The 27,321-nt window shown below is 47.8% G+C and overlaps 11 non-coding genes across 11 annotated transcripts; 5 read left to right on the plus strand and 6 right to left on the minus strand.

Annotated features, from left to right (window-relative positions):
* Window positions 1-3,986: 3,986 nt before the first annotated feature.
* Window positions 3,987-4,059, plus strand: TRNAN-GUU (transfer RNA asparagine (anticodon GUU)). The gene has a single exon. It is a non-coding gene; the product is annotated as a tRNA-Asn (tRNA).
* A 763-nt stretch (window positions 4,060-4,822) lies between these two features.
* Window positions 4,823-4,896, plus strand: TRNAR-ACG (transfer RNA arginine (anticodon ACG)). Its single transcript has one exon. It is a non-coding gene; the product is annotated as a tRNA-Arg (tRNA).
* Window positions 4,897-5,224: 328 nt separating this feature from the next.
* Window positions 5,225-5,307, plus strand: TRNAY-GUA (transfer RNA tyrosine (anticodon GUA)). Its single transcript has one exon. It is a non-coding gene; the product is annotated as a tRNA-Tyr (tRNA).
* Window positions 5,308-6,350: 1,043 nt separating this feature from the next.
* On the minus strand, window positions 6,351-6,423 carry TRNAK-UUU (transfer RNA lysine (anticodon UUU)). Its single transcript has one exon. It is a non-coding gene; the product is annotated as a tRNA-Lys (tRNA).
* Window positions 6,424-7,219: 796 nt separating this feature from the next.
* TRNAD-GUC (transfer RNA aspartic acid (anticodon GUC)) lies at window positions 7,220-7,293 on the minus strand. Its single transcript has one exon. It is a non-coding gene; the product is annotated as a tRNA-Asp (tRNA).
* Window positions 7,294-15,155: 7,862 nt separating this feature from the next.
* TRNAD-GUC (transfer RNA aspartic acid (anticodon GUC)) lies at window positions 15,156-15,229 on the plus strand. Its single transcript has one exon. It is a non-coding gene; the product is annotated as a tRNA-Asp (tRNA).
* Window positions 15,230-16,025: 796 nt separating this feature from the next.
* Window positions 16,026-16,098, plus strand: TRNAK-UUU (transfer RNA lysine (anticodon UUU)). The gene has a single exon. It is a non-coding gene; the product is annotated as a tRNA-Lys (tRNA).
* A 1,044-nt stretch (window positions 16,099-17,142) lies between these two features.
* TRNAY-GUA (transfer RNA tyrosine (anticodon GUA)) lies at window positions 17,143-17,225 on the minus strand. The gene has a single exon. It is a non-coding gene; the product is annotated as a tRNA-Tyr (tRNA).
* A 328-nt stretch (window positions 17,226-17,553) lies between these two features.
* Window positions 17,554-17,627, minus strand: TRNAR-ACG (transfer RNA arginine (anticodon ACG)). The gene has a single exon. It is a non-coding gene; the product is annotated as a tRNA-Arg (tRNA).
* A 763-nt stretch (window positions 17,628-18,390) lies between these two features.
* On the minus strand, window positions 18,391-18,463 carry TRNAN-GUU (transfer RNA asparagine (anticodon GUU)). The gene has a single exon. It is a non-coding gene; the product is annotated as a tRNA-Asn (tRNA).
* Window positions 18,464-23,280: 4,817 nt separating this feature from the next.
* On the minus strand, window positions 23,281-23,353 carry TRNAM-CAU (transfer RNA methionine (anticodon CAU)). The gene has a single exon. It is a non-coding gene; the product is annotated as a tRNA-Met (tRNA).
* Window positions 23,354-27,321: the final 3,968 nt, after the last annotated feature.

Here is a 27,321-nt window from a genome sequence, read left to right on the forward strand (position 1 = left end):
CGGAGGATATCGCGGAGAGCCTGCGCAGCTTGAAGAGCCTTCCCTCCCACTATGCGGAGCTCATCGCCACCCTCAACGAGGCCGCGGCGCCTAACACGTGGGAAGCCTACCGCTCCCGCGCCTTCTGGGCCCACATCTTCTCCAAATGGGGAGATGACATACCAAAACACCTACTAGAAACCCTCCTTTACTCCGGCCTTAATGGGGCCAGCTTAAAAGGGGGCGGTTCCTTACTCTCTAAGGTGAAAGAGGCGTGCGGAAGCCTGCCCGGATACGAGCTGGAGCAGAGGGTTCTACGCCACCCTATCCTCCAGGAACTGGCCTCTTTCCAGCTCTCCCTGGGACGGAGGGACAGGATCTACTTCCCCTCCCGCAAACAACCGTACTATGGCAAGGTAAAGGGGGAGATGGGGGGATGGGGAGATGGGGAGATGGGGAGCCGTGCCGGAGGGAGCAGATATCACGAGGGGTTGCTGTCGTCTCGCGCATTAGCTTCCCACGAGGTTGTTCTCCTATTGAGCCTCGTTGATTGCTTGGTTCGTAATCGCTCAGGCGTCCCTCTCAGTTTGGAAAACGATGGTTTGCTCTTTCTAACCCGCTCGTCGCTAGGGAGGATACGCTAGCTTGGTGGTAACCTGAGGTCGCGCAGTCTGGATTTTCTTGGAGATTCCTCCGGAGAGTAAGGCGTGACACGCCTCTACATGCACCCCCCCCTTATCTTGCTTCACCACCTCGATAACGGAAAAAGCCGACATAGTCGACATCTCGACACTCTTTCCCTATATCCCTTTTGACACATTACACGGAGGTTTATGCACATTGTCTCTACTCTTATAGGCTTTTTCGGTATCCTTAAGTTCGTCCTTGACCGTACTTTTGCCAGTTGCCTACATAACTTTCGGGAGGCTATAACGGAGGCCTTGTTAACCCACTGGCAAGTCCCCAATTTCAAGTTAAAAGATTTCTCAGAGACATGTTTCAAAAGAGTCGGGGCTACCTCTACCCAACATCTTTGTAACCCTATACAGTCTCTAACTATACTATACTAGATTGGTGCATTGGCATCCTACCGGGACTGGCTATGCAACTGATATTACTAAACCCGTCTAAAATTGGCATTACTAACTCTCTTTTTACTACACTTTCGTTCTTCTTTCCCTATTCATAATCTTTATGGTATAGATGAAATACTCGTCCTCGCCATTCATCTGAATTAACCTTGGAGTACACAACTGAATTAGAAAAATCTGTGTCATGCATTGGTAGTAACAATTGGTAGTAATAACAGCTTGACCTTCTCGAGGTCCCGTGGTACAATTTTCTTTCCACGGAACCTGGACTTCTGATCCGGTCCACGGAAGAGGGAGGAAATAGGATGCAGGACTTGACTTAGTCGCTCGTCACGGAACAAGCTAACTAAGCCAGAATCACCGAGACAAGTAACCTCTTTTCTTTTTCGTATATATCCCTGGTTTCCTTTCTCACTGCTACTTCAGCATCATCGCTACTAGCGGGCCTCAAGCAGTCATCGGATCCTATCCCATAAAGATACGTATCCTTACTCACTTACTTATTAGGTAGTTAGGTAGGTTACCGAATCTTTCTCAGGCAGCCTCGTTGGAACGAAAGAAAGAACGAAAGTCAGATATCGAAGCTGTCTTCATTTCAAAATGGATTCCTTATCGAAGGGTAATTAATGATATGGATAAGCCTATACCAACTCGTCAATCTCCTCTATATTTGACCCGTTTCATATTACTCAAATGAAAACAAGAGACTCATTAGCGAATCTACCCAGCAATTTGATAGATTTTCCATTTCTCTATCCGTGCTACTTATTAATAATACTGAGGTTTGGGAAATGAAGGGGGCATAAAAGCAAAGATTTGGAAATGACAGGGCTCCGTCTCCATGAGATACTTCACGATGTCCACCCTCCCGCTCCTCTTTATGGGCTCTCCGTACCCGCCCAAGCCCACCCCAATAACCACCCTTCCTTGGGATCTTCTCTTCGTCACTATGTCCCGGTACCCCTGGGACCTGTAAGAGTCCTCAAATGCGTCCCCAAAAGAGCAGTAAGATACCGGTTCTGTCCCTTGCGTCTCCGCGCACATACGATTCGTATAACGACCCGCTTAAGGGCACCTTCCTCGCTCCCAAGGGCATCTCTTGGCCCGGGCAATATATCACCTTGGCGAACAACCATTCCAACACCCCCGAGGAGTCTAGCCCGCCTCCGCTCAGCTCATTGATAGCCTCCACACACTGCCCTATCCGGGACTGCTCGGCCGGCATCGCCAATGCCCAGTTAACCAGCCCGCTAGCGTCCTCCTTAAGCTTCTCTAGGAGAAGCGGGTCTCGCCGCGCGGCGGCCTTCGGCGTCAGCAGGTACAGCATGCGCCGCCTAAAGCCGCTGGTCCGGTCTTGCACACTCCACTTCGCGTTGGAGGTAACTAGGAGGAGGGCCCGGATAGCTAGAGAGAAGATCCCCCCGTTCTTGATCTCGACAGTCACCTTATCCCCCGAGATCCGTTTTTTTAGGATCGAGCATATCGCGTCGTTTACCTTGAGTGGTATATCCGGCAGCGTGATAAGCACCTTGTCCTGGATCGCCCTCATCTCAAAGCGGTTTGCTAGCCGTAGCACATCCAACGCGCAAGATGCCTCCCCTATGATGTGCTCCAACAGCTGCACCATCGTGGATTTCCCCGTGGCCCCTGGGCCCCGAAGGTACAGGCAAAACTGCTCGCTGTTATCCTGAGTGAACAGCAAGCGCAGGAACGCCCGTAGAACATTGAGTTTCAACGGGTCTCCTGCTGTTAAGCTAAGTAAGAACTCCTTCTGTACCTTGGTGAGCTGTGTACACGGATTCAATGCGATCCCGCATTGATTAAAGGACCAAAGGCCCGGCCGCGGCGGCAACAGCTCCTTATCGTCACCCCGTACTACCAGGACCCCGTTGGTAAAATGCACCCCTTTCAGCGGCTGGGGTGTCTTGTATAGCCGCTGCCTCAGGTACTCTTCGATAAGCCGGCGGAACTGGAGGGTCCCCATCCTCTTTCTTAGGGGAGGCGTGTATCTGCCCCTCATCTGAGTGATCTCGGCCTCGATCGCATTCATGATCTCGTAACAGGATCCGTCGTGGGTCGACCAGTATCCGTTCTCGTACTTGTACCACTCTCTCTCGGGCAGCCTGAATATCCACTTGTCCTCGAATCGCTTAGCCACCGCAAATGTGTTGAATTTATTGTTTTTTTATTATTTATTTATTTTTGTTTTTTAAATGTGTTGAATTTCTTCAAGAGCCAAAATCCAGTATCAAAGGGAAAGGGTCAAACAATTTAACCCAAATCACTATATTTATAACGCGAAGCGATCACCTTTCACTAGGTCATGGTCACTAGGTTACCATTCTATTTACTCAATTTCCCCATAAAGGTTCGAGTCCCGGATGGTCATTTCGATTGGGCAAAGTCAACAAGGAGTCAAGATTGCCTCAATACCCCGGTCCCTTTTTCCGCTTGCAGAATTGCTTGAATAAAAAAATAAATGTGTTGAATTGAAAAAAATTGAGTAAATAGATCGTTTTTTTCTGTCCCGCCCGCTCCGCGTCGTTCTCCGCTTGTGAAAAAGCATCGGTATATCGGTCATTACATGACCTTGATCGCTACGCTTGATTAGATACATATTTTCTGAGATAGATGCTGGGATAAAGCGCAAAGCTCTTTCTCAGCTTCCGCTCCTACTCGTGCTGGGAAAGTGCCATGTTATTTGGTTGGTGAGAGGCGCCGGCTACAGACAGAAAGATTTCGGTACTGGCCCCCTATAGTATAGCCTGGTAATAAAATTGCCGTATATAGATGCGCCATTCGTTTAGCCAGCTTCCAGTCTCTATTCACTTTGAGCCCTTCACAACCCCATCACCCCCTTATAGAGAAAAAAGGGTTGCAGGGCTTCATTCGGGTCAGTAATACACCCATTCTTGTTTCGGATTAGCTCAGTCGGTAGAGCAGTGGACTGTTAATCCATGGGTCGCAAGTTCGAGTCTTGCATCCGGAGAAAATAACTGAAACAAACATGAGAATTGATCGACTAGAGCTTTTAAATAGGCCCGCCCTCGAGACGGTGGTAATCGAAAAAAAGCCGTATAGAAAAAATGATAAAAATGGTAAGTAGATTGAATGGCGGGTATTGGTGAAAAGCCGGGGAAACGACGAAGAGTTGCTTGCTCCGGGTATTGGTGCTTTTATAAGACGTGATGACCCTATCGGTACCACAAGGATCTGGGCATGGCACCTACGAGACAAAGATGCCCAAAACGGATTCTCAATGGGATTGTTGACCAAGTGTCTCTCTTGCTCGAGAACAACAACGGTCCGCCATTCCTCGGGGATCCCCCGAACCACAGCTCACGAATGGTAACATAGGATGGTAACGGCCAATCAATTTACATTGCTTTGTGCTTTGTTCGGCTTTTTCATTGATTTGAAAACTCGGTGGAGAATTCGGTTTAGTTTACTTCAATCAATTAACCTGCTTCCGAGTCCAGTGAAATTATATGGACTTCCCTTCAATAAGTATACCCGAACTCAATGATCGAGAATACATGTATGTTATGCCTCGTAACAGATACGATACCACCTTCTTTACGCCTCTTTCCTTCTTTCTAAAGTGTCTTATTTGTTCGCAGTGTGGCATCTCTTCCGTGTCGGCATATTCTGAGAGAGGATCCTAAGCTTCCGCATCTTTCTGACCCGGAATGGGTAAGGAGAGGAAAGGTTGCTTCGGCGAAGGGGTTCCTGGAACAGATCCAGTGGAGACGGGGCCTGTAGCTCAGGGGATTAGAGCACGTGGCTACGAACCACGGTGTCGGGGGTTCGAATCCCTCCTCGCCCACAATAGGGAGAACGAGAAGTCACCTTGGGTTTTGTCGATTCGCTTCGTGACGATTCTATCGAGAAGGACCGAAGCCTTGCTCTCGAGGCAATTATTTCAAAGACTTCGAATGCTAAGCGTATTCCGGGGACTAGACCATGACATTTCTCAGAAGCTCCGAGCATAGGTGTACCGACGGCATTCAACATGGCCTCTATTTGTTTGATTCCTTGAACCTCTACTTGTTCGATTAGTCCATTGGAAGGGGTTAGGACGTGTGGATTGACCGATTTCTCTCTTCCCAATCGCGATCTTGGCTCAGAAAGTCAGTCAAAGCTTACTTTGAACGGGGAGAGTGGCCGAGTGGTTAAAAGCGACAGACTGTAAATCTGTTGAAGGTTTTCTACGTAGGTTCGAATCCTGCCTCTCCCAATAGGTTAGGTCTGAAAAAGATTGTAGCTTTCACTGTTAATGGATAGCGAAACGTGTATCTGATGCTTTGCCTAGGCCAGAGAACCCAACCCGCTCGTACCTTCCTCTTCCATGGAAATGAAACGAATTGACCTTTCCACCGCTTTCTCCCTCAAACCAACTTTCCTAAGGAGGGCGCCACCCTGGAGGGCTTTTGGGCAACCCCGGTCTTTCGGTATAGTGAATACACCCCTCCGTCCGACCTGATTAACAGACCCCGTAAACATATTCATGGGATAGGAGGACCCAGGAAGGGCGTCCGAGCCGGGGATATTGGGGAATGAATCTATCCGTGTGTCCACGGCACACAACCGTAACTAGAGCGGGAAGCAGCGGGCGGGAGAGAAGGGGGCGGACCCCCACCCCGAAGTGAAGAGATTCAATGAGACCACTCGAATACATAGACAACGTGCCATTTCATGAGTGACTAGGAAAAGCGGGGAAAGGTATAAGAAGAGAAAACTAATCGACGAGAAACTAATAGCTAGTAGCAACGACTTCTCGGGATCCATTGGTTTATATAGAATCCATCTTTTAGGCGTATCGAAATACATTATTTTCACCAGGCGTATATAATAAAATAGAGTGACCCCCGGTGTCCCGGGGTACCTAGTCCCCCCAGAACCGCGGGAGACAGTCGCCATCATACGGCTCACCCACTCAACTTGCTTCGGATGTTAGTTCTGAATCGTTCAGGTTCAGATAACTTCGTTGGCTTTACGAACGAAGGAGCGGAGCAAGAAAGCGCCAAGCGCTTTCTCAGCGATGCCCGGGAGGGGGCGGAAAAGCAAGCAAGCCAGCTTTCCCCCTCGGTCCGTCCTCGGGCGGTTCGGCGAGCGCGCTTTCGAATGGATGATGTCGAGGCGTAAGGTGGGTGCAAGGGGCAACTTAACTGTACAGCCTAGCCACTATAGGTGGCCCCTTCAACACAACCGGGCCGAAGCGGAGTGATCTTTGAAGTACACTTTCTTTTGTAATCATGTAATTACTATAAGTCTCAAGTCTGGGTGTAGCAGGACTTGAACCTGCGACCATTAGATTAAAAGCCCAATGCTCTACCAACTGAGCTATACACCCAAATGTTATTGTATTACTATTACTACTAATTATGAGATAGATTTCTATGTGGTAATTGAACGAAAAAGAACAACTCTGACCCGGGATGGTTCGCCGGGCATATCGCGATGGCATTATAGTAGTATACATGAATGAATGTTATCTAGGTAACTATCCTTTGATTCAGACGCCTCATTCGCTTCATGTCAACCATCAATACCCCTCTCCGCTTTTCCATGGGCTATTTCCAAAATATCCCTCTGTCTTAGGCAGGCTACGCGATGATTCACATTCCATTTGAGTTCTGATAATTGAAAGATTGCATTCTCGAGTTGGAAGGGAAGGTTTTCTGGATTCAAGCGATTGCCCGACTTGGTACATCACACTCTCCCATGGAGGCCTGCCCGGTACTGCAAAGCCTTGCCCTTTCGTGGCCGAAAACCCCATGATTTCCATGCCGAGCCTGCTTGGATAAGAGTACGTGGCCCGCACCTTTTGAATCGAATTGAATTGAAGGGTGGCCCACTTGGGTAAAGTGGCACAAATCGATTAAAGCAAAGAGGGAGGCATAAAGGCTTTAAGCACAGAGTTTAATCGGGCGAAGAATGAGCCAACCGCGGGGCCACTCCGTGGGCTCTGAGTGACCTAGACTAATTCTTGAACACTACGCTAAACGATGAAAGGCATAGCGAAGTAAAAAGGGTAGAGACTGACAAGGTTTTTCCGCTACATGCTCTACTCGGAGGGCAGGGGTGGTCGGGCTTCTTTTCCATCAATATCATCAACTCTGACTTGGGAAAACTTGGCATGATGCTAACGGGGAAAACGGGGTTCGAACCCGCGACTTCTGGCGTGACAGACCAGCACTCTAACCAACTGAGCTATTTCCCCCGGAGATGGGGGATTCATTAAGCCCCCCCCATCCCGTAGGTATAACCTATTTGTTCTCTGCTAACTTTGTTTCCTCGAGATACGAATGATATTAAAAAGGCCATCGTCAAAGCAGACAGGGCAATAGCTTCTGTTAAGGCAAAGCCTGGAGTAACATAACCGAATAATTGTTTGGCTAATGATAAATTTCACGCCACAGAGGTTGTCGAAGGACTAGATACGTTTCCAGTACCTGCTACTGCTCCCGCTGAGGCCATGGTAGCCGCTCCTGCTCCAATTAATTTCGCACCTTCTAGCGTAACTAACTATTGGGTGTCTGTTAGGGTCACGAGAGGGGCTATAATGCGCCGGCTGCTTGACTTGACTGGAGAGGTCTTGGTCGAGTGTATTTCGCAAAGTCGCCAGGCTGCTGACACTGTGGGTCAGCTCAAAGCGTTGTTTCTCCGCATCCGATCGGGGCAGAATTGCAATACGAGAAGTACAGTCCCACTCCTGCTGCTGCACCGAAATCTTCAATAACTCCCTGAAATATGTGATTAGGTAATGTAGATGGCTCGTATACACGTTCAAGGATCACTCTCCAGGCTAGGGGGACTATTCGCCCAGTGATTGAAGGCCTAACAGGGAGAGAAGAAACCCATTCGATTTATCACTAGAGGCCTAGTGATTGCATAACTTCGAGGTTCCAACTGCTACGGATAGAGGGATTTGAACCCCCACGACTGAGTAAGGTCACCAGAACCTAAACCTGGCATGTCTACCAATTCCATCATATCCGCACATCGATTCTTATTTCGAAACGTTCTTATTGAGAAACCCTTTTTCACTGTTAACTGGATAGAGCCAAGAACGCCAATGGCAGAGCAAAGCTCGGATGGCGTAGCAATTAAGGGAAGCTGAAACACCACCGTATATTTCGATTCTCCCGGAAGCGTGACTCGCTCAATGAAATGGAGCCTATTGGACCAGACGCATCATAAATTACGACGATCCCTTTCAACCCCTCAGGCTCGGCCCTCAAAAAGCGCTCTCCAAATCAAGTGCCGGGTGGTGGAAAACGCACCACGTGGGAATGCTAACTTATGACCATACTCACGGATGGAGAGGGATTCGAACCCCCGGTATTTTTCCGAATACTTCGGTTTTCAAGACCGACTCTTTAAACCGCTCAGACATCCATCCCTTTCCCGACAGGATCATGAGCCTAGAGCCATCAATAATCAACGGGAAAGCGTGCCAAGCCTGCAGGTCTTTGTAAATTGCACGCAACGTCTTCAGAGAACAAATAGGTTGTACCGCCTCACCCTGTTCTCTGCTCCCCAAGGATACGGGTTGTTGATTGCGCTTGACCGGCACCTCTAGTACGACACATCTTTCAGAATACGAGCGAATGCTCGGATCAGTATTTCTTAATGATTCGAGCTCCTTATTCGATTGAGAAGTACTTTTTTATTTTCTTCTTATTCTGTAAAAAAGGTTTCATGTTCTATTTCACTCCCCGATGGGGGTTCTTTTCACCTTTCCCTCACGGTACTGCTTCGCTATCGGTCACTCAGGAGTATTTAGCCTTGCAAGGTGGTCCTTGCTGATTCACACGGGATTTCGCGTGCCCCATGCTACTCGGGTTGGAGCGTAAGCCAGCCGTACTTCCGGCTACTGGACTCTCACCATCTGGGGTGCAGTACTCAACTGCTTCGCCTAGCAAAACAAAGCCTTCATCGCTCTCCCACAACCCCGTTTTCACGGTTTAGGCTATTCCCATTTCACTCGCCGGGGGAATCGCTTTTGCTTTTTCTTTCTTTGGCTACTAAGATGTTTCAGTTCGCCGGGTTGTCTCTTGTCTGCCCATGAATTCAGCAGGCAGTTCAGAAGGTTAACCTATTCGGGAATTTCCGGATCTATGCCTATTTTCAGCTCCCCGAAGCATTTCGTCGTTTACCACGCCCGGTAGAAGCCCGCGAATGCGGGTCGGCAAGCTCTTCCAACTTTCTTTGGACTCCCTCCAATAGCCTTTCGCTACGCTCGTCGGTCCCTGCAAACGACCCGCTCTTGGGCGATTCGAAGAGCAAACTTGGAGGTGAAAGGTGATCGGATAATTGAAAGGTGATCGCTTCGCTCAGGCTTCCTTCGGGGAAGCCTTTCGCTACGCTTGCCTTTAGGTCCATTTCCAGAATCCGAGCTTGCACTCATCAATAGATGCAGCCGCGTAACCTCTTGCCGGTGAAAGCGGTTGACCATTAAGCAAGAGCGAGAGATCGACAATCTTGAAAGCGGTTGACCTTGATGCAAGAGAGGGAGAAGTCCATGGCGGAAAACTCGACCGCTTCAGCCAGTCGACCGCTTCAGCCAGTCGACGGGTTTCAGCCACTTCGACGAATGGAGGAGGCAACGATCTGATTCAATCACTAGAAAATACCTATAAAAAAGATGCGGAATGAATTAAACGGCTTTGTATTTATTTGTGTTTCAGGAATTCGGTGCTTGTTCTTTCAGTGTAAACTAGTCTGTAGCGTCCGTCTAGGAAGCTTGATCGGGGTAGAGCGCATCGCCGGTACGTCGTATCCGCTTCGCTTGGCTCGTCTAGGGCATCGGATTCATAAACCCCACGGCGTTGATTCCGTCGAACCGTATAACCCGAAACCTCTTCTACTGATGGCGGAGTTATTGACTCAGCCGTCCGTTGGAACGGCAACGGTAGTTGGCGAGTGAAGCAGGGGCCACCACAAGATCCACGAGGGACACTGCAGCAGGTGAACGCTAGGAACCTGCAGGGTTCCCTACTAAAGATTTACCTAATCGACAACAGAAAAATTGGCTATTTGCTATACCGGGCCCAATTCGATTCATTTCTTGGTCATTCCCAGGAAACCCGGGAAATAACGGCAATTTATCCCCGGCAGTTCCCGTTCCCCTACAGGAAGCAAAAGAAATAACGCGAGCCTAAAACAAAACCTCGACCTTCCCCCGGGTTCAACTCTTCCCTTGGGACGAGTTTCATACCAAAGGCTTTTCGGTCGAGGTGCCCTAAGTTATCTCGATGGGTGAAATCTCAATAAGGTGGTAAAGCTATCGAAAATCCTTTCAGAGGTAAGAGGGGAGGTGTGTCCACCTGGCCCTTGATCAAGGTCCCAACCACATTACGCTTTAATACGTGGATGACTTTTGAGTTCCATATCGGATATTGTCAATAAAAAAACACTGTCCCATTCCATGATAAAAGTTTTTACCTTTAGCCAGGAATTAATTCCTTGATGGATGCTTTATTTGTGATTTCTAGTGCAGATCTTTTCTTCTAGCAGATATAGCCTAAACACATATGCATATACATATTCATATTGAGATAAATCTATTTTATATGGATATATGCATATATGTATATATGGATAGAATCCCTCTCGTTCCCGGAATGGAAACCTTAAAGCACGATCCAGAATGGTTACGTTAGTGTTACATCACCATCAAATCCTATCGGATTTAACCCCTAGACCAGGTCACGCGACTACAGTGAAGTAGTTCGAGCTTCCTGGTTACCTGTTTTCAGCAAGTTCACCGGTGCTTTTGCACACCAACGAGATTTGGGCTAAACTCATCCCAAGCCCTAGGATAGCCTCACTCAATAGCGGATTTGACTGCCCCAGCCATGGAGAGGATACTTATTGGGAAGGGTCTTATCCTTATGACCCGTTACCAGGTCGTGAACCCTGGCCGAACGGGTGCCAGCTTCAACACATTGGGGCGGCCCGGAAGCGAAGCGATTTTACCAATTCTTTTTCCGCGTGAATTGGGTTGATTGAAGGTAACGAGGAGGCCATACTGGGTTAAATCATAACACCCCTCGAGGTGGTGAGGGATCGTGAGTGAGCATATTCTATGGCACGTAGCGGCAGCATCACGGGGTTACGTTGGAACCGGATTTCGAATGTCCAACCGAAGACTTCAATCTATAGGTTGTGAACGGAAAAGTAATTAGATTGTATTTTATGCACACATACAAGACGTAAATTTCATTGAATAAACATATCCCAATAATATATGCCGCAGCTGATAAGGATTTAATGACAATGTCAATAAATATGGCTCTCTCAAGCTTGCTTGGAAGTACACCACATTGGGATTGCTTACGCTTCAAAAGTTCGATTACAGAAGTGCGTCAGAAACAGATTAAGGTCACGTTTGCAACTCATACCGGACCGAGGCGTCAGTCGTGGATACGTCAATATGACGTGACAACGCCCCTATTGAAAGTTGGCCAAGGAATTACGCAACATGGAACGAAGATTTGCACTTTTAGACGGCTGAATGAGGTAATTTTCCCACGAAGACCGAGATTCGTTTTGACTTTAGCCAGCACTGCAGACTCTGGTCCTACAAAGCTTACCTCTTTGTCTGAGCTTACGCCTGGGTTTATCCCACGTAAGAATTAATCAGCTTTTTCACGACCTCCTCTGAGATCACGCCGGCTTCTTCTGGGTGCACAACCCCCGAAGGTCATGGAGCATAATTACTGGGGTTTTTACATTGATAAAAAAGGCTCAGCGAGGGGGGAACTCGACCGGTTCCCCAGAGGTGGTTCAAGATGAATTCGGCCCTTTATTCGGAAGCGAAGCGTCAGCAAGACGCAGCGACCGAAGCAAGCGATCTTTGCCGTTCTTGGGTCCCGAAGTCCCTTTTGTCCCGCCTGCCCTTTGGGGTTGATCAACCAACCCGATCAGTCTTGATAGATGTATCTCTCGGACCTACAGATGAAGACGAACAAGGTGACCCCGGGACCCAAGAACCGCAGGAGTTCGCTCATGTCCAATCGGATCCTCTAGGCATTGAATTGTTTGCTCATTATTAATGGATCTCCTCATGAACCTGATCGATCTATGAATCCAAACAATTATTGAATTGTTTGCGGGAGGCGGTAGTGAATATGAAGTTTTTTCGAGAAGCAGCGCTGAATCCCACGCCTCCTACGCCTCTAGGATTTCACCGAGAATGAGGAATGAGATGGATCGGATCGATGAGTGATCGCCTTTTCTGGCAAGTCTCCCCCTTGCTTGGAGCCTGCCTCTGGGCAATCTCTCTACCTCAGTGATCTTGCCGTCTTTTCCACTAGAGTCTTAGTTCCTTGCAAGCATACCGAAATTAATGAAATATTTGACAAAATGGCATTCTTTGATTTTGAGTACCGTATCTGATTAGAAAATCTGTGTATGCGGTCGATCCTTTCAGCTCTTGGGCGGCTTTCGATATACCTTTTTCTTCAGCTTCTATAGTTCAGCGGATAGACAGCTTTCGATGCACCTTCTCAAAGCTTCGCAGCGCTCAGCTTCATTGTTCGATAGATACACCAAACCCTTTCTTTTGCTAGAGTGCCTATCCAATGGACATAAGCAGATTTCATTTCTATCACGAGCATCGAGGCCATTTCTCCATTATTCTAGTCTTCTTTTTCAAGATCACTTCGGCCTGGCCACCTTCCTGGAGCTGGCATTAGATAACCAAACCCATCGCTGGACTAGGGCCTCTTACTGCTAAGCCTCTATATCCAACGATGCACTTTCCCACCATTCAACATCGTATTAGGACTGTCGAAAGACTTTATTAAATTAACGGCTTCTCACTATCGAAGAGCGAATAAAAAGCAAGCATCCTTCAAAATAAAAAACTTTCCAAACCAAAAAGGTAGCGAAAGGATTTGCCAAAAAAGCCCCACCCACCTTGCTACCCCGGTGCAAAGCACTGGATTGCGAGCATCCTTCGGATTGGTTCGGCATTCCCTTCCAGGTACATAAGGAATGATTGCTTGCCTGGCGGGAAGTAAATATTTCGGTTTCCATCAAAAAAAAGCAGTGAATGCGAGAATCCTGCAATAAATTGCAAGCGCTAGGAGAATCCCGGCCCTGGCTGTGTAGCTCGAATCCCTGGCTGTCGAAAGAAAAGCGGTGAATTGGGGAAGGGCAAAAAAAGGGCAAACGATTTTACGCAAGCCGGAAAACCACCTTATCACTCAGCAATGTGCATTGGTTGCTATCCGAGCAATTAGGGTTGGGTTTGACCAACTCCCGGAAAGCGAGAATTCGAATTCTCGCCTCGTCACACCACACCATCAAGTCAAAGTCCCCGGACATGACCTTCCGGAGAAACTGGTAAATAGAATACGCGGTACACCTGCGGCCCTCGGCGCCTCGACTGGACCCCTCATTGGAAAGAGAAATAACTACTTGGTTTGGGAGAGTGGTTCCAATGGCGGAATAATGATCTCTAAAAGCAGGCAAAAGTTGAGGGTTCGAATCCCTGGGAATTTTCTCTCCCCCGAATTACGAGAGTGAAACGAGTTGCTGTCTGCTCTTGCCAGCCCATTTCGCGGTTCCCCCTCTGGCTCAGGAAACGAGGTCATAGTCGAACGGTTCGCATACATTCTGGCCCCACGTACTTCTCAATCGAATAAGGAGCTCGAATCATTAAGAAATACTGATCCGAGCATTCGCTCGTATTCTGAAAGATGTGTCGTACTAGAGGTGCCGGTCAAGCGCAATCAACAACCCGTATCCTTGGGGAGCAGAGAACAGGGTGAGGCGGTACAACCTATTTGTTCTCTGAAGACGTTGCGTGCAATTTACAAAGACCTGCAGGCTTGGCACGCTTTCCCGTTGATTATTGATGGCTCTAGGCTCATGATCCTGTCGGGAAAGGGATGGATGTCTGAGCGGTTTAAAGAGTCGGTCTTGAAAACCGAAGTATTCGGAAAAATACCGGGGGTTCGAATCCCTCTCCATCCGTGAGTATGGTCATAAGTTAGCATTCCCACGTGGTGCGTTTTCCACCACCCGGCACTTGATTTGGAGAGCGCTTTTTGAGGGCCGAGCCTGAGGGGTTGAAAGGGATCGTCGTAATTTATGATGCGTCTGGTCCAATAGGCTCCATTTCATTGAGCGAGTCACGCTTCCGGGAGAATCGAAATATACGGTGGTGTTTCAGCTTCCCTTAATTGCTACGCCATCCGAGCTTTGCTCTGCCATTGGCGTTCTTGGCTCTATCCAGTTAACAGTGAAAAAGGGTTTCTCAATAAGAACGTTTCGAAATAAGAATCGATGTGCGGATATGATGGAATTGGTAGACATGCCAGGTTTAGGTTCTGGTGACCTTACTCAGTCGTGGGGGTTCAAATCCCTCTATCCGTAGCAGTTGGAACCTCGAAGTTATGCAATCACTAGGCCTCTAGTGATAAATCGAATGGGTTTCTTCTCTCCCTGTTAGGCCTTCAATCACTGGGCGAATAGTCCCCCTAGCCTGGAGAGTGATCCTTGAACGTGTATACGAGCCATCTACATTACCTAATCACATATTTCAGGGAGTTATTGAAGATTTCGGTGCAGCAGCAGGAGTGGGACTGTACTTCTCGTATTGCAATTCTGCCCCGATCGGATGCGGAGAAACAACGCTTTGAGCTGACCCACAGTGTCAGCAGCCTGGCGACTTTGCGAAATACACTCGACCAAGACCTCTCCAGTCAAGTCAAGCAGCCGGCGCATTATAGCCCCTCTCGTGACCCTAACAGACACCCAATAGTTAGTTACGCTAGAAGGTGCGAAATTAATTGGAGCAGGAGCGGCTACCATGGCCTCAGCGGGAGCAGTAGCAGGTACTGGAAACGTATCTAGTCCTTCGACAACCTCTGTGGCGTGAAATTTATCATTAGCCAAACAATTATTCGGTTATGTTACTCCAGGCTTTGCCTTAACAGAAGCTATTGCCCTGTCTGCTTTGACGATGGCCTTTTTAATATCATTCGTATCTCGAGGAAACAAAGTTAGCAGAGAACAAATAGGTTATACCTACGGGATGGGGGGGGCTTAATGAATCCCCCATCTCCGGGGGAAATAGCTCAGTTGGTTAGAGTGCTGGTCTGTCACGCCAGAAGTCGCGGGTTCGAACCCCGTTTTCCCCGTTAGCATCATGCCAAGTTTTCCCAAGTCAGAGTTGATGATATTGATGGAAAAGAAGCCCGACCACCCCTGCCCTCCGAGTAGAGCATGTAGCGGAAAAACCTTGTCAGTCTCTACCCTTTTTACTTCGCTATGCCTTTCATCGTTTAGCGTAGTGTTCAAGAATTAGTCTAGGTCACTCAGAGCCCACGGAGTGGCCCCGCGGTTGGCTCATTCTTCGCCCGATTAAACTCTGTGCTTAAAGCCTTTATGCCTCCCTCTTTGCTTTAATCGATTTGTGCCACTTTACCCAAGTGGGCCACCCTTCAATTCAATTCGATTCAAAAGGTGCGGGCCACGTACTCTTATCCAAGCAGGCTCGGCATGGAAATCATGGGGTTTTCGGCCACGAAAGGGCAAGGCTTTGCAGTACCGGGCAGGCCTCCATGGGAGAGTGTGATGTACCAAGTCGGGCAATCGCTTGAATCCAGAAAACCTTCCCTTCCAACTCGAGAATGCAATCTTTCAATTATCAGAACTCAAATGGAATGTGAATCATCGCGTAGCCTGCCTAAGACAGAGGGATATTTTGGAAATAGCCCATGGAAAAGCGGAGAGGGGTATTGATGGTTGACATGAAGCGAATGAGGCGTCTGAATCAAAGGATAGTTACCTAGATAACATTCATTCATGTATACTACTATAATGCCATCGCGATATGCCCGGCGAACCATCCCGGGTCAGAGTTGTTCTTTTTCGTTCAATTACCACATAGAAATCTATCTCATAATTAGTAGTAATAGTAATACAATAACATTTGGGTGTATAGCTCAGTTGGTAGAGCATTGGGCTTTTAATCTAATGGTCGCAGGTTCAAGTCCTGCTACACCCAGACTTGAGACTTATAGTAATTACATGATTACAAAAGAAAGTGTACTTCAAAGATCACTCCGCTTCGGCCCGGTTGTGTTGAAGGGGCCACCTATAGTGGCTAGGCTGTACAGTTAAGTTGCCCCTTGCACCCACCTTACGCCTCGACATCATCCATTCGAAAGCGCGCTCGCCGAACCGCCCGAGGACGGACCGAGGGGGAAAGCTGGCTTGCTTGCTTTTCCGCCCCCTCCCGGGCATCGCTGAGAAAGCGCTTGGCGCTTTCTTGCTCCGCTCCTTCGTTCGTAAAGCCAACGAAGTTATCTGAACCTGAACGATTCAGAACTAACATCCGAAGCAAGTTGAGTGGGTGAGCCGTATGATGGGCGACTGTCTCCCGCGGTTCTGGGGGGACTAGGTACCCCGGGACACCGGGGGTCACTCTATTTTATTATATACGCCTGGTGAAAATAATGTATTTCGATACGCCTAAAAGATGGATTCTATATAAACCAATGGATCCCGAGAAGTCGTTGCTACTAGCTATTAGTTTCTCGTCGATTAGTTTTCTCTTCTTATACCTTTCCCCGCTTTTCCTAGTCACTCATGAAATGGCACGTTGTCTATGTATTCGAGTGGTCTCATTGAATCTCTTCACTTCGGGGTGGGGGTCCGCCCCCTTCTCTCCCGCCCGCTGCTTCCCGCTCTAGTTACGGTTGTGTGCCGTGGACACACGGATAGATTCATTCCCCAATATCCCCGGCTCGGACGCCCTTCCTGGGTCCTCCTATCCCATGAATATGTTTACGGGGTCTGTTAATCAGGTCGGACGGAGGGGTGTATTCACTATACCGAAAGACCGGGGTTGCCCAAAAGCCCTCCAGGGTGGCGCCCTCCTTAGGAAAGTTGGTTTGAGGGAGAAAGCGGTGGAAAGGTCAATTCGTTTCATTTCCATGGAAGAGGAAGGTACGAGCGGGTTGGGTTCTCTGGCCTAGGCAAAGCATCAGATACACGTTTCGCTATCCATTAACAGTGAAAGCTACAATCTTTTTCAGACCTAACCTATTGGGAGAGGCAGGATTCGAACCTACGTAGAAAACCTTCAACAGATTTACAGTCTGTCGCTTTTAACCACTCGGCCACTCTCCCCGTTCAAAGTAAGCTTTGACTGACTTTCTGAGCCAAGATCGCGATTGGGAAGAGAGAAATCGGTCAATCCACACGTCCTAACCCCTTCCAATGGACTAATCGAACAAGTAGAGGTTCAAGGAATCAAACAAATAGAGGCCATGTTGAATGCCGTCGGTACACCTATGCTCGGAGCTTCTGAGAAATGTCATGGTCTAGTCCCCGGAATACGCTTAGCATTCGAAGTCTTTGAAATAATTGCCTCGAGAGCAAGGCTTCGGTCCTTCTCGATAGAATCGTCACGAAGCGAATCGACAAAACCCAAGGTGACTTCTCGTTCTCCCTATTGTGGGCGAGGAGGGATTCGAACCCCCGACACCGTGGTTCGTAGCCACGTGCTCTAATCCCCTGAGCTACAGGCCCCGTCTCCACTGGATCTGTTCCAGGAACCCCTTCGCCGAAGCAACCTTTCCTCTCCTTACCCATTCCGGGTCAGAAAGATGCGGAAGCTTAGGATCCTCTCTCAGAATATGCCGACACGGAAGAGATGCCACACTGCGAACAAATAAGACACTTTAGAAAGAAGGAAAGAGGCGTAAAGAAGGTGGTATCGTATCTGTTACGAGGCATAACATACATGTATTCTCGATCATTGAGTTCGGGTATACTTATTGAAGGGAAGTCCATATAATTTCACTGGACTCGGAAGCAGGTTAATTGATTGAAGTAAACTAAACCGAATTCTCCACCGAGTTTTCAAATCAATGAAAAAGCCGAACAAAGCACAAAGCAATGTAAATTGATTGGCCGTTACCATCCTATGTTACCATTCGTGAGCTGTGGTTCGGGGGATCCCCGAGGAATGGCGGACCGTTGTTGTTCTCGAGCAAGAGAGACACTTGGTCAACAATCCCATTGAGAATCCGTTTTGGGCATCTTTGTCTCGTAGGTGCCATGCCCAGATCCTTGTGGTACCGATAGGGTCATCACGTCTTATAAAAGCACCAATACCCGGAGCAAGCAACTCTTCGTCGTTTCCCCGGCTTTTCACCAATACCCGCCATTCAATCTACTTACCATTTTTATCATTTTTTCTATACGGCTTTTTTTCGATTACCACCGTCTCGAGGGCGGGCCTATTTAAAAGCTCTAGTCGATCAATTCTCATGTTTGTTTCAGTTATTTTCTCCGGATGCAAGACTCGAACTTGCGACCCATGGATTAACAGTCCACTGCTCTACCGACTGAGCTAATCCGAAACAAGAATGGGTGTATTACTGACCCGAATGAAGCCCTGCAACCCTTTTTTCTCTATAAGGGGGTGATGGGGTTGTGAAGGGCTCAAAGTGAATAGAGACTGGAAGCTGGCTAAACGAATGGCGCATCTATATACGGCAATTTTATTACCAGGCTATACTATAGGGGGCCAGTACCGAAATCTTTCTGTCTGTAGCCGGCGCCTCTCACCAACCAAATAACATGGCACTTTCCCAGCACGAGTAGGAGCGGAAGCTGAGAAAGAGCTTTGCGCTTTATCCCAGCATCTATCTCAGAAAATATGTATCTAATCAAGCGTAGCGATCAAGGTCATGTAATGACCGATATACCGATGCTTTTTCACAAGCGGAGAACGACGCGGAGCGGGCGGGACAGAAAAAAACGATCTATTTACTCAATTTTTTTCAATTCAACACATTTATTTTTTTATTCAAGCAATTCTGCAAGCGGAAAAAGGGACCGGGGTATTGAGGCAATCTTGACTCCTTGTTGACTTTGCCCAATCGAAATGACCATCCGGGACTCGAACCTTTATGGGGAAATTGAGTAAATAGAATGGTAACCTAGTGACCATGACCTAGTGAAAGGTGATCGCTTCGCGTTATAAATATAGTGATTTGGGTTAAATTGTTTGACCCTTTCCCTTTGATACTGGATTTTGGCTCGTCAGCCTCTTCCCCTTTCCCTTTGATTGGCGGGGCTTCCGCCAGAACTAATTACACCTTCTAACGGTAAGATGCGTTGGGGTCAAAGCCAGTAGTGGATGCCCGCCCGGCAGAACCTGCCGAATCTCGCTGATAGGAACTTTACTTTATGGATGCGGACGCGAAACATGTTTAATGGACACGGATTGGTTTAAGCAGAAGGGTCCGGTCTTTCATCTCTTTAAATCCCAGAAGCTTTTTCTTGCGGTATGAAGCCTATCTGCCGGGGGTTTTAGAGGCATGAAATACCGAACAAATATGATTCACTTAAACATGGCACTTCATTACGAACTTTCCCGTTCTAGTTCCCTTAGTTCCCTTAGTTCCCCTAGTTCCCATCACTATTCCCGTTCTAGTTCCCATGTAGCCAGTTCTCATGTAGTTAGCCATTCGCATTACGATTGCCATCTGTTACTTAATACTTAAAGTATTAGACTGCTTCCTGTTCCTTTTTCTAACCGGCAACTTAAGCTTTATACCAACTCAGTGGATTCGGGCTATTTTCCAACGATCGAGACTACTACCCTTAATCCAGAGACTACTACCCTTAATCCTTCAATTAAGACTATGATTACCCTTGGTGCTAGTTCTGAGACAGAGATTGCCGCTATATTACGTGTAGGTTCAAAGACTGAGTTTTCCCCTATATCAGACACTGATTCAAGTGATGACAATGATGATCCTAATATCGAATTTGGATTATGGAAGTCTCTAAGCGAGCAAGCCTTTCAACTGTTATCGAATTTTGGGAATTCGAAGCACCATTGGTGCTGTTACGTACGTGCATTCATTCGCGGGAGAACCAGATACTGTGACTTGCAATGTGCCGATCGATTGGTTACTGATTGGTTATTGATCGATTCCCGTAGCAGTCCAGATACCGTGACTTGCAATGTGCCGATCGATTGGGCCGAAAAAAGCTAACAGTGTTGTTTGATAGCAATCGCAGCCTACAGGAATGAACATTTTGAAACACCACTTCCGTTTTGACTCAAGTAGTGCCACAGACCGTTTTCCTAGCTCTGTCCAGTATTTGCTCCTGTCTGGGATCTTCGAATCCGACAAGGCGGGTTCATGGTCGGCATTGGCCTCTAAGGCGCCTTTCCATGCGAGAGCCAATGATTGTTGCCTTTCGAGCGAGTTGGGCAACCTTTGGGGTTTCACGGCTCTTGGCCGTTATTCTCATTGACCCATCACTTGGCTGTTCAATTTCCAGCCAGTCGAGTAGGGCTTGAATTGCCTTTTCTCGACCATGCCCCTTTGGGAGATGACACAGGCATATGTCACCCTTGGACAGCTGAGCACTACTCAGACCTGATGGGGGACATGCACGTCGGGATTTCGCTGTTGAAGTCCGTTGTCTCGGATAACGGCTCGGCGGAACTTGCTAAGCGCTTTTATTGGCAAAAAAAAAGAAAGAAAAAAAGGAATTAAAGTGAAAAAATTACTTGATCGCTCGCATAGCTCGCTGTCTCCTTGCCCGCTCGCTCTGCTCGCTGGACCCGCCGCAGGGACGGACCGGAACCGAAACCGAAACTCCAGCAGGGACGGACCCGATGTTCCCAGCAGGGACCAAACCGATGTTCCCAGCGGGCCGAAACCGTGTGATTTTCCCAGCCAACCGTGTCTTATTCTCTTAACTCGTTTTTCAGGAGTTGTTTGCTGTTGGTTCTGGTTCCCAGCAGGGACTGATTTAGGTTCTCAGCCGAAACCCATGTTCCCAGCCGTTTTTGATTCTCTGGACGAGCCGTGTTTGATTCTCTGGACTTAAACCGATGTTCCCAGCAGGGACGGATCCGAAGAGAAAATAACTTAAACTCCAGCAGGGACCGACCGGAACCGAAACTTGATACTCCAGCAGGGACGGACCCGATACTCCAGCAGGGACGGATCCGATGTTATGAATCAGAACCTCCAGCAGGGACTGAACGGACCCGAAACCGATGTTCCCAGCAGGGACTTATTTAAGTCTTCAACCGAAACCGATGTTCCCAGCAGGGACTTATTTAAGTCTTCAACCGAAACCGATGTTCCCAGCAGGGACCAAACCGATGTTCCCAGCCAACAGTGTCTTATTCTCGTTTTCTGCTGGTCTTCGCGTTGTCCTATCAATCACAAATTGAATCAATTCTACAGAAGTGGGACACTATAAAGGAAGAAGGTGCGGTGGTGGATTCTGCCTACTCAAATAATGTCAATGTTGGGCGGAGTGAGACTGATGGGGACCTACCCGATGATCAGTGCGTGGGAAAAGGTTATTCTTGATAGTAGTTTCTATTGCTCAATTATCTTTCTTTTCTATAAAGTTGCAAAAAAGAGGAGTGTGTTCTAAGCTAACATTCTTATTTCAAAGACAGTCTACAATTCCATTGGGTTATTCGTACGTTCAGTTTCAGCTTCGTCGGGGGATAAGCGGTAGATCCTATGATCTTCAATTCGATCACAAAGTTCCCATTTTTTCATTAAAACAAATGATTACAGCCGGAAAACTCGAATATGATTATCCCGTCTATTGGTTTCCGTCTCTAACGGAGGAAAAGAGAGATATTGTCAGTAATACCCGTCCAACCCGACGTCTTAGAAAGGATAAAGTTCTTAAGGATCTTTCGGATAAATACGTTAGATTGTTTGATTCAATACTCAAGCGTCCTAACGATTATCGCCTGTATCTCTACTTCTGCGAAGCTAGGTTAAAGCTAGATAGTTTCATCGTTTCACAAATGGGTCTTAATTACGTCTATAGACTGCTTCATTGTGAAAAGATATTTCAGAGATTTGATAGGGATCTTTATTGTTTAGATAGTTTCAACACGGAGAAGTTCGATCTAGAGTTAGAGAAATTTCGTACCTTTTATAAGGATTACCGTGATTTCGAGAATAGGAAAATCGGAGTGGCACGTTGCTTTTCCATGAAACAGGCCCTAGGGGCCCATTCCCATCCAACCGTGGACACACCGATAGATTCATTCCCCGATAGGAGGCCATAGCATCGGATTCCCAATCGGCCCCGAATACACCCGGACGGACGGACGTGGGGGGGCCACGGAGGGGATAGATTCAGTCCTCGCCTCGATCCAACTCTTACGGACGCACGAAACGAACTCGGCCGCCCAACCAACCCGCAAAGAATTTCGAGAGCAAAGCCAAGCCACGCACGTTGCCATAGTAGATCCAGGGAAGGAAAGCCAGGAGGAACGGACCCACTTCGAGAAAGGTGAAGGCAAGCAAAAAGGTGGTAGGGCCAGAGAGCCGCCTAACCCATTGCTTGCGGAAAAACAAATGGAAGAAGGCGTATAGACACGGATAAGGGGGACAGGAAAAGCCTGTTCACCGGCCCTTTCCTTGTGGCCCGGATAGATCCCACCGCTGCTGCTAACCGTAGCTGCTACCTTAGCGGATCATGTACGCTGCTACCTTAGCGAGTACCTTAGCGGATCATCTAGGCTGCTATTTCAACTACACGAACTATGTAGTGGTTATCATTGGTACACATTTGTTAGACGGAACAGAACAACTATATCATTGGTTATCATTGGTAGAGACTTGTTGGCAGGCAACTACACGAACTATTCCCTTAACGACTAACTACACCATATAACGGACTACGGAGTTGATATAGGTTTTTTAATGGTAGAGACAGGCGGGTGGCCCTGTATTATTATAGACTAATTTTATGTGCCTACGTGCCTTGAGGGTGGGCAGTTCATGTAGGTGCGCCAAGATTCTTTACCTCGTAGCGGATTTACGCTTTCATGGGTTTTCCACCATGTTGCCGTACAGACCACGGAGGTTTTCATCTAGCACTTCTTGCAGTGGTAGGTGACTCAAGATTTTTCTTGGTTTCACTAAGCGTTTTCTCTTTTATCTTGCCTTTTCGACGGGGTGTAAGCGCTATGTGCTCCTCCCCAGGGCCAAGGCAGCTTCAGCGCTTCCCGCCCCCTTCGGTCTATCTAATTTGTACCGGAACGAAAGCTTCCGTGAGGGATCGAACTCTTCCATCGACAAAGGACTGGCTCTGGCTCACGACGAATGCAAGCTGGAAAGCACGGAACTCGGTGCTTGGTTAGTGAAACCAACCATGAAAAATCTTAAGTTACCTACTATTGGATTCGAACCAATGACTTTCGCCGTATGAAAGCGATACTCTAACCCCTGAGTTAAGTAGGTTGGGCTTCCAGTCTCATAGCAGCCCGTTCCATCGAGCCTCGGAAGTCAAGGCCATTCTATCTATAAGATTTTCTGTCAATTCCTGCCTGTTCAAGGAAATTGTCCCGTGGGTTCCTGCTTTCCCTCAAATGCCCTATGAGCTGCTCTTTACGGCCCTTTCTTCATTTCTTCATTAAAGTCCCTGCGTGCGTGCCAAAGACTCCTCTGCCCCGTTTCTTTTGATTGGAAAGGTTCGAAAACTGCTTTTTTTGTTCCGCCTTTCATTTTCGAACAAAAAGGCAGCCCCAATCTGCCGCGTATTTCATTTCCATAGTTTGTAGTTTCTTCCTCTTCAGTACGAACCAACACTAAGGGAAGGTCCGACCCCTCCCTCCCCTTTTCCTTTCCTCCAGCAAGCTCTTTCTTTTCTTTTCTTTTAGCGAAAGCTTGAGGGGGGGGCAGGGCTTTCTAGCGCTAATGTGCCCCGGTAACGGAGGAAATGCCTCCTACAAGTGCTCCGGTAAGGGAGGAAATGGCTTGATGTGCTCCAACCGCTAGGTGCTCCGGTCTCCGCTTAGGGGCTTTGTAGGCTGATATGCCCCGATGCCCCGCTTGACTCCGGGAAGTGCTCTAGCTGCCTCCGTAACTGCTCCGGTCATGCTAGCTTTCCTAGGCCTACAAATGCTCTATTTACCCAATTGAAACGGAGTAAACCCCATAGCTAGCAGTTCTGTCCTACCAATCCCAATTTCAAATGCCATCCCATCGCAACCGTGGGGTACTGGGAATGCCTCTTTCATAGTAGTAGAAGTCAATAGTACCGGTCTACGCTTTTGACGGCCAAGGATCCATTCCAATTCATGCGTAAAGCGCTGCTATTTAGCTCCCATTCGCTAGGGCTACCTCATAGGGACCCCCCTGATGAGGTATAAAGGTATGGGAGAAAGCTACCCATAATCAAATTTAGTATAGTAGAAACTAATCGTTTTACCTGGTTGTTCAGTTCTTTCCCGATAAGAAATAAAGGCTCAAGCTTTTACTTCTCTACTTCTTACTGGTAAGAAGATTGATGAGATGTTGCATTCCCATGTGGTTGATAATCCCAACCACTATAATGAAAGGAGATATGGATGGGCTTTCCCCTTCCGAATGGTAATATGAGCACATGAGCCCTTTCTCGGGAATGGATAGACTACCAGCAATAGCTACCTTTGGCAATAGCTACAATGTGCCTTCACGTTGGAATCTGGAAGTCTTTGGGGGTAATAGAATCTTCTCACTATCGGGATGTTGGACTCATCCGTGAATAAAGGTACTGTTTTTTCTCATTATCCCCTCTATCTCCATTTTCAAAATTCATTAGATTTTCCTAGGGGGTTCTTTCTGAGTCTCCGAACGGCAAGGGATCAGAGAAGGCAATGATAAAAAAACCGTTGCTTTTGTCCCGTTTCTTGTTAAAAGTCCATTTATCACATTACCAATCCCATTCTATTTACGAGATTTTCCGGACCGGAGAAGTCTCTGGGCTGGGAGTCCCTCTAGCCTTCCATAGATGTCTCTGAACTTTCTTTCCATAGGAGTCCCTTTAGCTTGTCTCTGGGCTTCCCATAGCATAGGAGTCCCTGCCGGGCTAGAAAGATTGTGGGGGCAAATTCCATGGGAGGGAACGAGGGAATACTCCATAGAACAGAAAGTGGGAGAGGGAATCCCCTATTCCCCCCTTGCTGAGAAGGTGTATTGGTTCTTTCAGATGTCTTCAGACAGGTTCGACTCCCGTACCCTTTATGAGAGTAATAACAACCACTTACCTTTTCACTGCACACAAAATAATAAAGTACTGTGCTTGGGGTTTGGCTGGTTGATCAAACCTTCTGGCCTTGCCTTGTGTGGGTTGGTACCCGCGCAGTATAGCATCTGAGCGCTAAGCTTATGGGCACTGCCCATGACTTTGTGACGCAAGTGGTCACCATGCAGCATACCCGTGTATACCCAATACACTTCGTGCTGCTGCCCACCCGGGTTCCCCGGAGGGTAGCATTCGGTCTGGTCCGCCGAATGTCCTCCTATCTCCGGAGCAGAGTCATCCCGCATCCATTGCCGTGGATCGCGAAATGCCATATCCGACTAGGTAGCATCGGTGTCACAGCCCCGAAATATGGTGCTATCAACACGTTGCTTCTTCCCCACCCCTCGCGGGAGGAGAAGTCACCCTACCAGGGGCTCCCTACTAGTAATAATAATATTAACCTTCATTTATTTCGGTTTAGTACTTCTATCACAAACTAACGATGCCGCCACTCTAAATTCATTAGTTGAAAAAACACATGATTTACCCAATGTTACCCAGGATCCTCTTACATTGACAGAGACTAACACACAGAAACATGACGTTTTAAGAGCTAAAAAGAAGAATTTGAATCATCTCGTTGACAACTTCTTGGGGTACGGCATAGTCTGGGACTTCTACTCCTCCTAAGCGATTGAATACCTGGCAAGCACTTACGAGTTGGAGTACACCCCGTAACAAAGTGTCAGCCCGATTGTCAATCATATCTACCCTTTCCATCAGTTGGGACAGCTCCTGGTTTGTAACACTTGTCCGAGACAATAAGTCTCGAACTGTGCTGCCTGCGCTCGTAACATCAGCGAGCAACTGCTGATTATTATCACTAAAAGCATTCACGTTTTCCATTACAGTACCCGTCAAAACCGATACAGATTGATGCAGAGCATCCTGTTCGCTTGAAAGATTATTTAGTCCTTCATTGGCGGCTGCAGTAAACAGATTCAAATCCTCCGACGATGCGGGATCAAAACCACGCCCTTTGTAATAAATCAATAACGCTATTCCAACCAATGATAAGCCTACCCAAATAGCTTTCCCGGAATACCACGAGTCCGATTTCGGCGTGGGGTTTGCTTTCATCGTATCCTGCAAACCCGCACCTCCATCAGATCCCTTAGTCCCGGACTCGTAGCTTGGATTCCGGGATTCACCGCTCGGATCAGCAATATCATTGACTATTAAGGCATCGTGTAAATGCTGCGACAAATAATGAAATACGGGAAATATTAGGATGGCAAACAGCACGAACTTACCGAACCTTTGAAACCCTGGATTTGCGAAATCCACTGTAGCAGCGATACCAGCCAAAAGCAACGTACTAATTAAGCTCAATATGAGCTGTCCGTGCTCGAGGAAAAATAAGGAATATTTATCTATTGCAGCATGACTAACCGATTCGCTTGAAAGAAACGGTGTGTTAATGAATTTCAAAATAATACCAATTGGAGCTATCCCCATGATTAGGTAGTGCAGTTTGGGGAGGGTGGAAGCCTGAATGACCGATTTGGCTTTGGCAGAGCCTGCTTTTATAAGCGTTGCAACTCCATGAGAGTATGTAGATAAATTCCTAGATCTACCTGATCTAGGCGACTTCGCGACTTCGTGTGACAGGGACCCCTGCATCGTTATATCGGACGGGTATTCAGACCCCGTTTCAGCTGTGAATGTGGTGCGATAGTCTTTAGTGCCGGATTCAGAAGAGGGTTTATCTGTAGCGGAGGGTTTATCTGGTGTTGCAGCGGGCGGATTGGTACCCGAGGAGGGAGGTTTATCACCAGTTGTGGCAAGCGGATTGGTGCCCGAGGCAGGAGGTTTATAACCAGTGTAGGCAGGCGGATTGAAGCCCGGGGAGGGAGGTTTGTCATCTGTATGTTCGGATGTGGAAGCGCTAGGCTCCGCGTCATTCGGATGGGGAATATCATTGGGCAGCGCGTCACCCATCGCTATGGGGCTTGCGAGTATTGGAGTGGGGCTAGATCTCCTCGGAGGTACGACCTGCGATCTCGGAGTGTAATCTGGGGGTAGATCCGACGGTAGATGAAAGGTGGCGTACCCTTTATTGGTCTTTGCAGGGCCTTTCAGCAGGAAGCAACCGCAAGCCGAACAGATATAATTCGATTCCGACGACCCAATGAAATCGTGC

Source organism: Cibotium barometz, unplaced genomic scaffold (genome assembly GCF_041138505.1).
Source record: "Cibotium barometz isolate CiBa-2024 unplaced genomic scaffold, ASM4113850v1 ctg539, whole genome shotgun sequence".
NCBI classification, from domain to species: domain Eukaryota; kingdom Viridiplantae; phylum Streptophyta; class Polypodiopsida; order Cyatheales; family Cibotiaceae; genus Cibotium; species Cibotium barometz.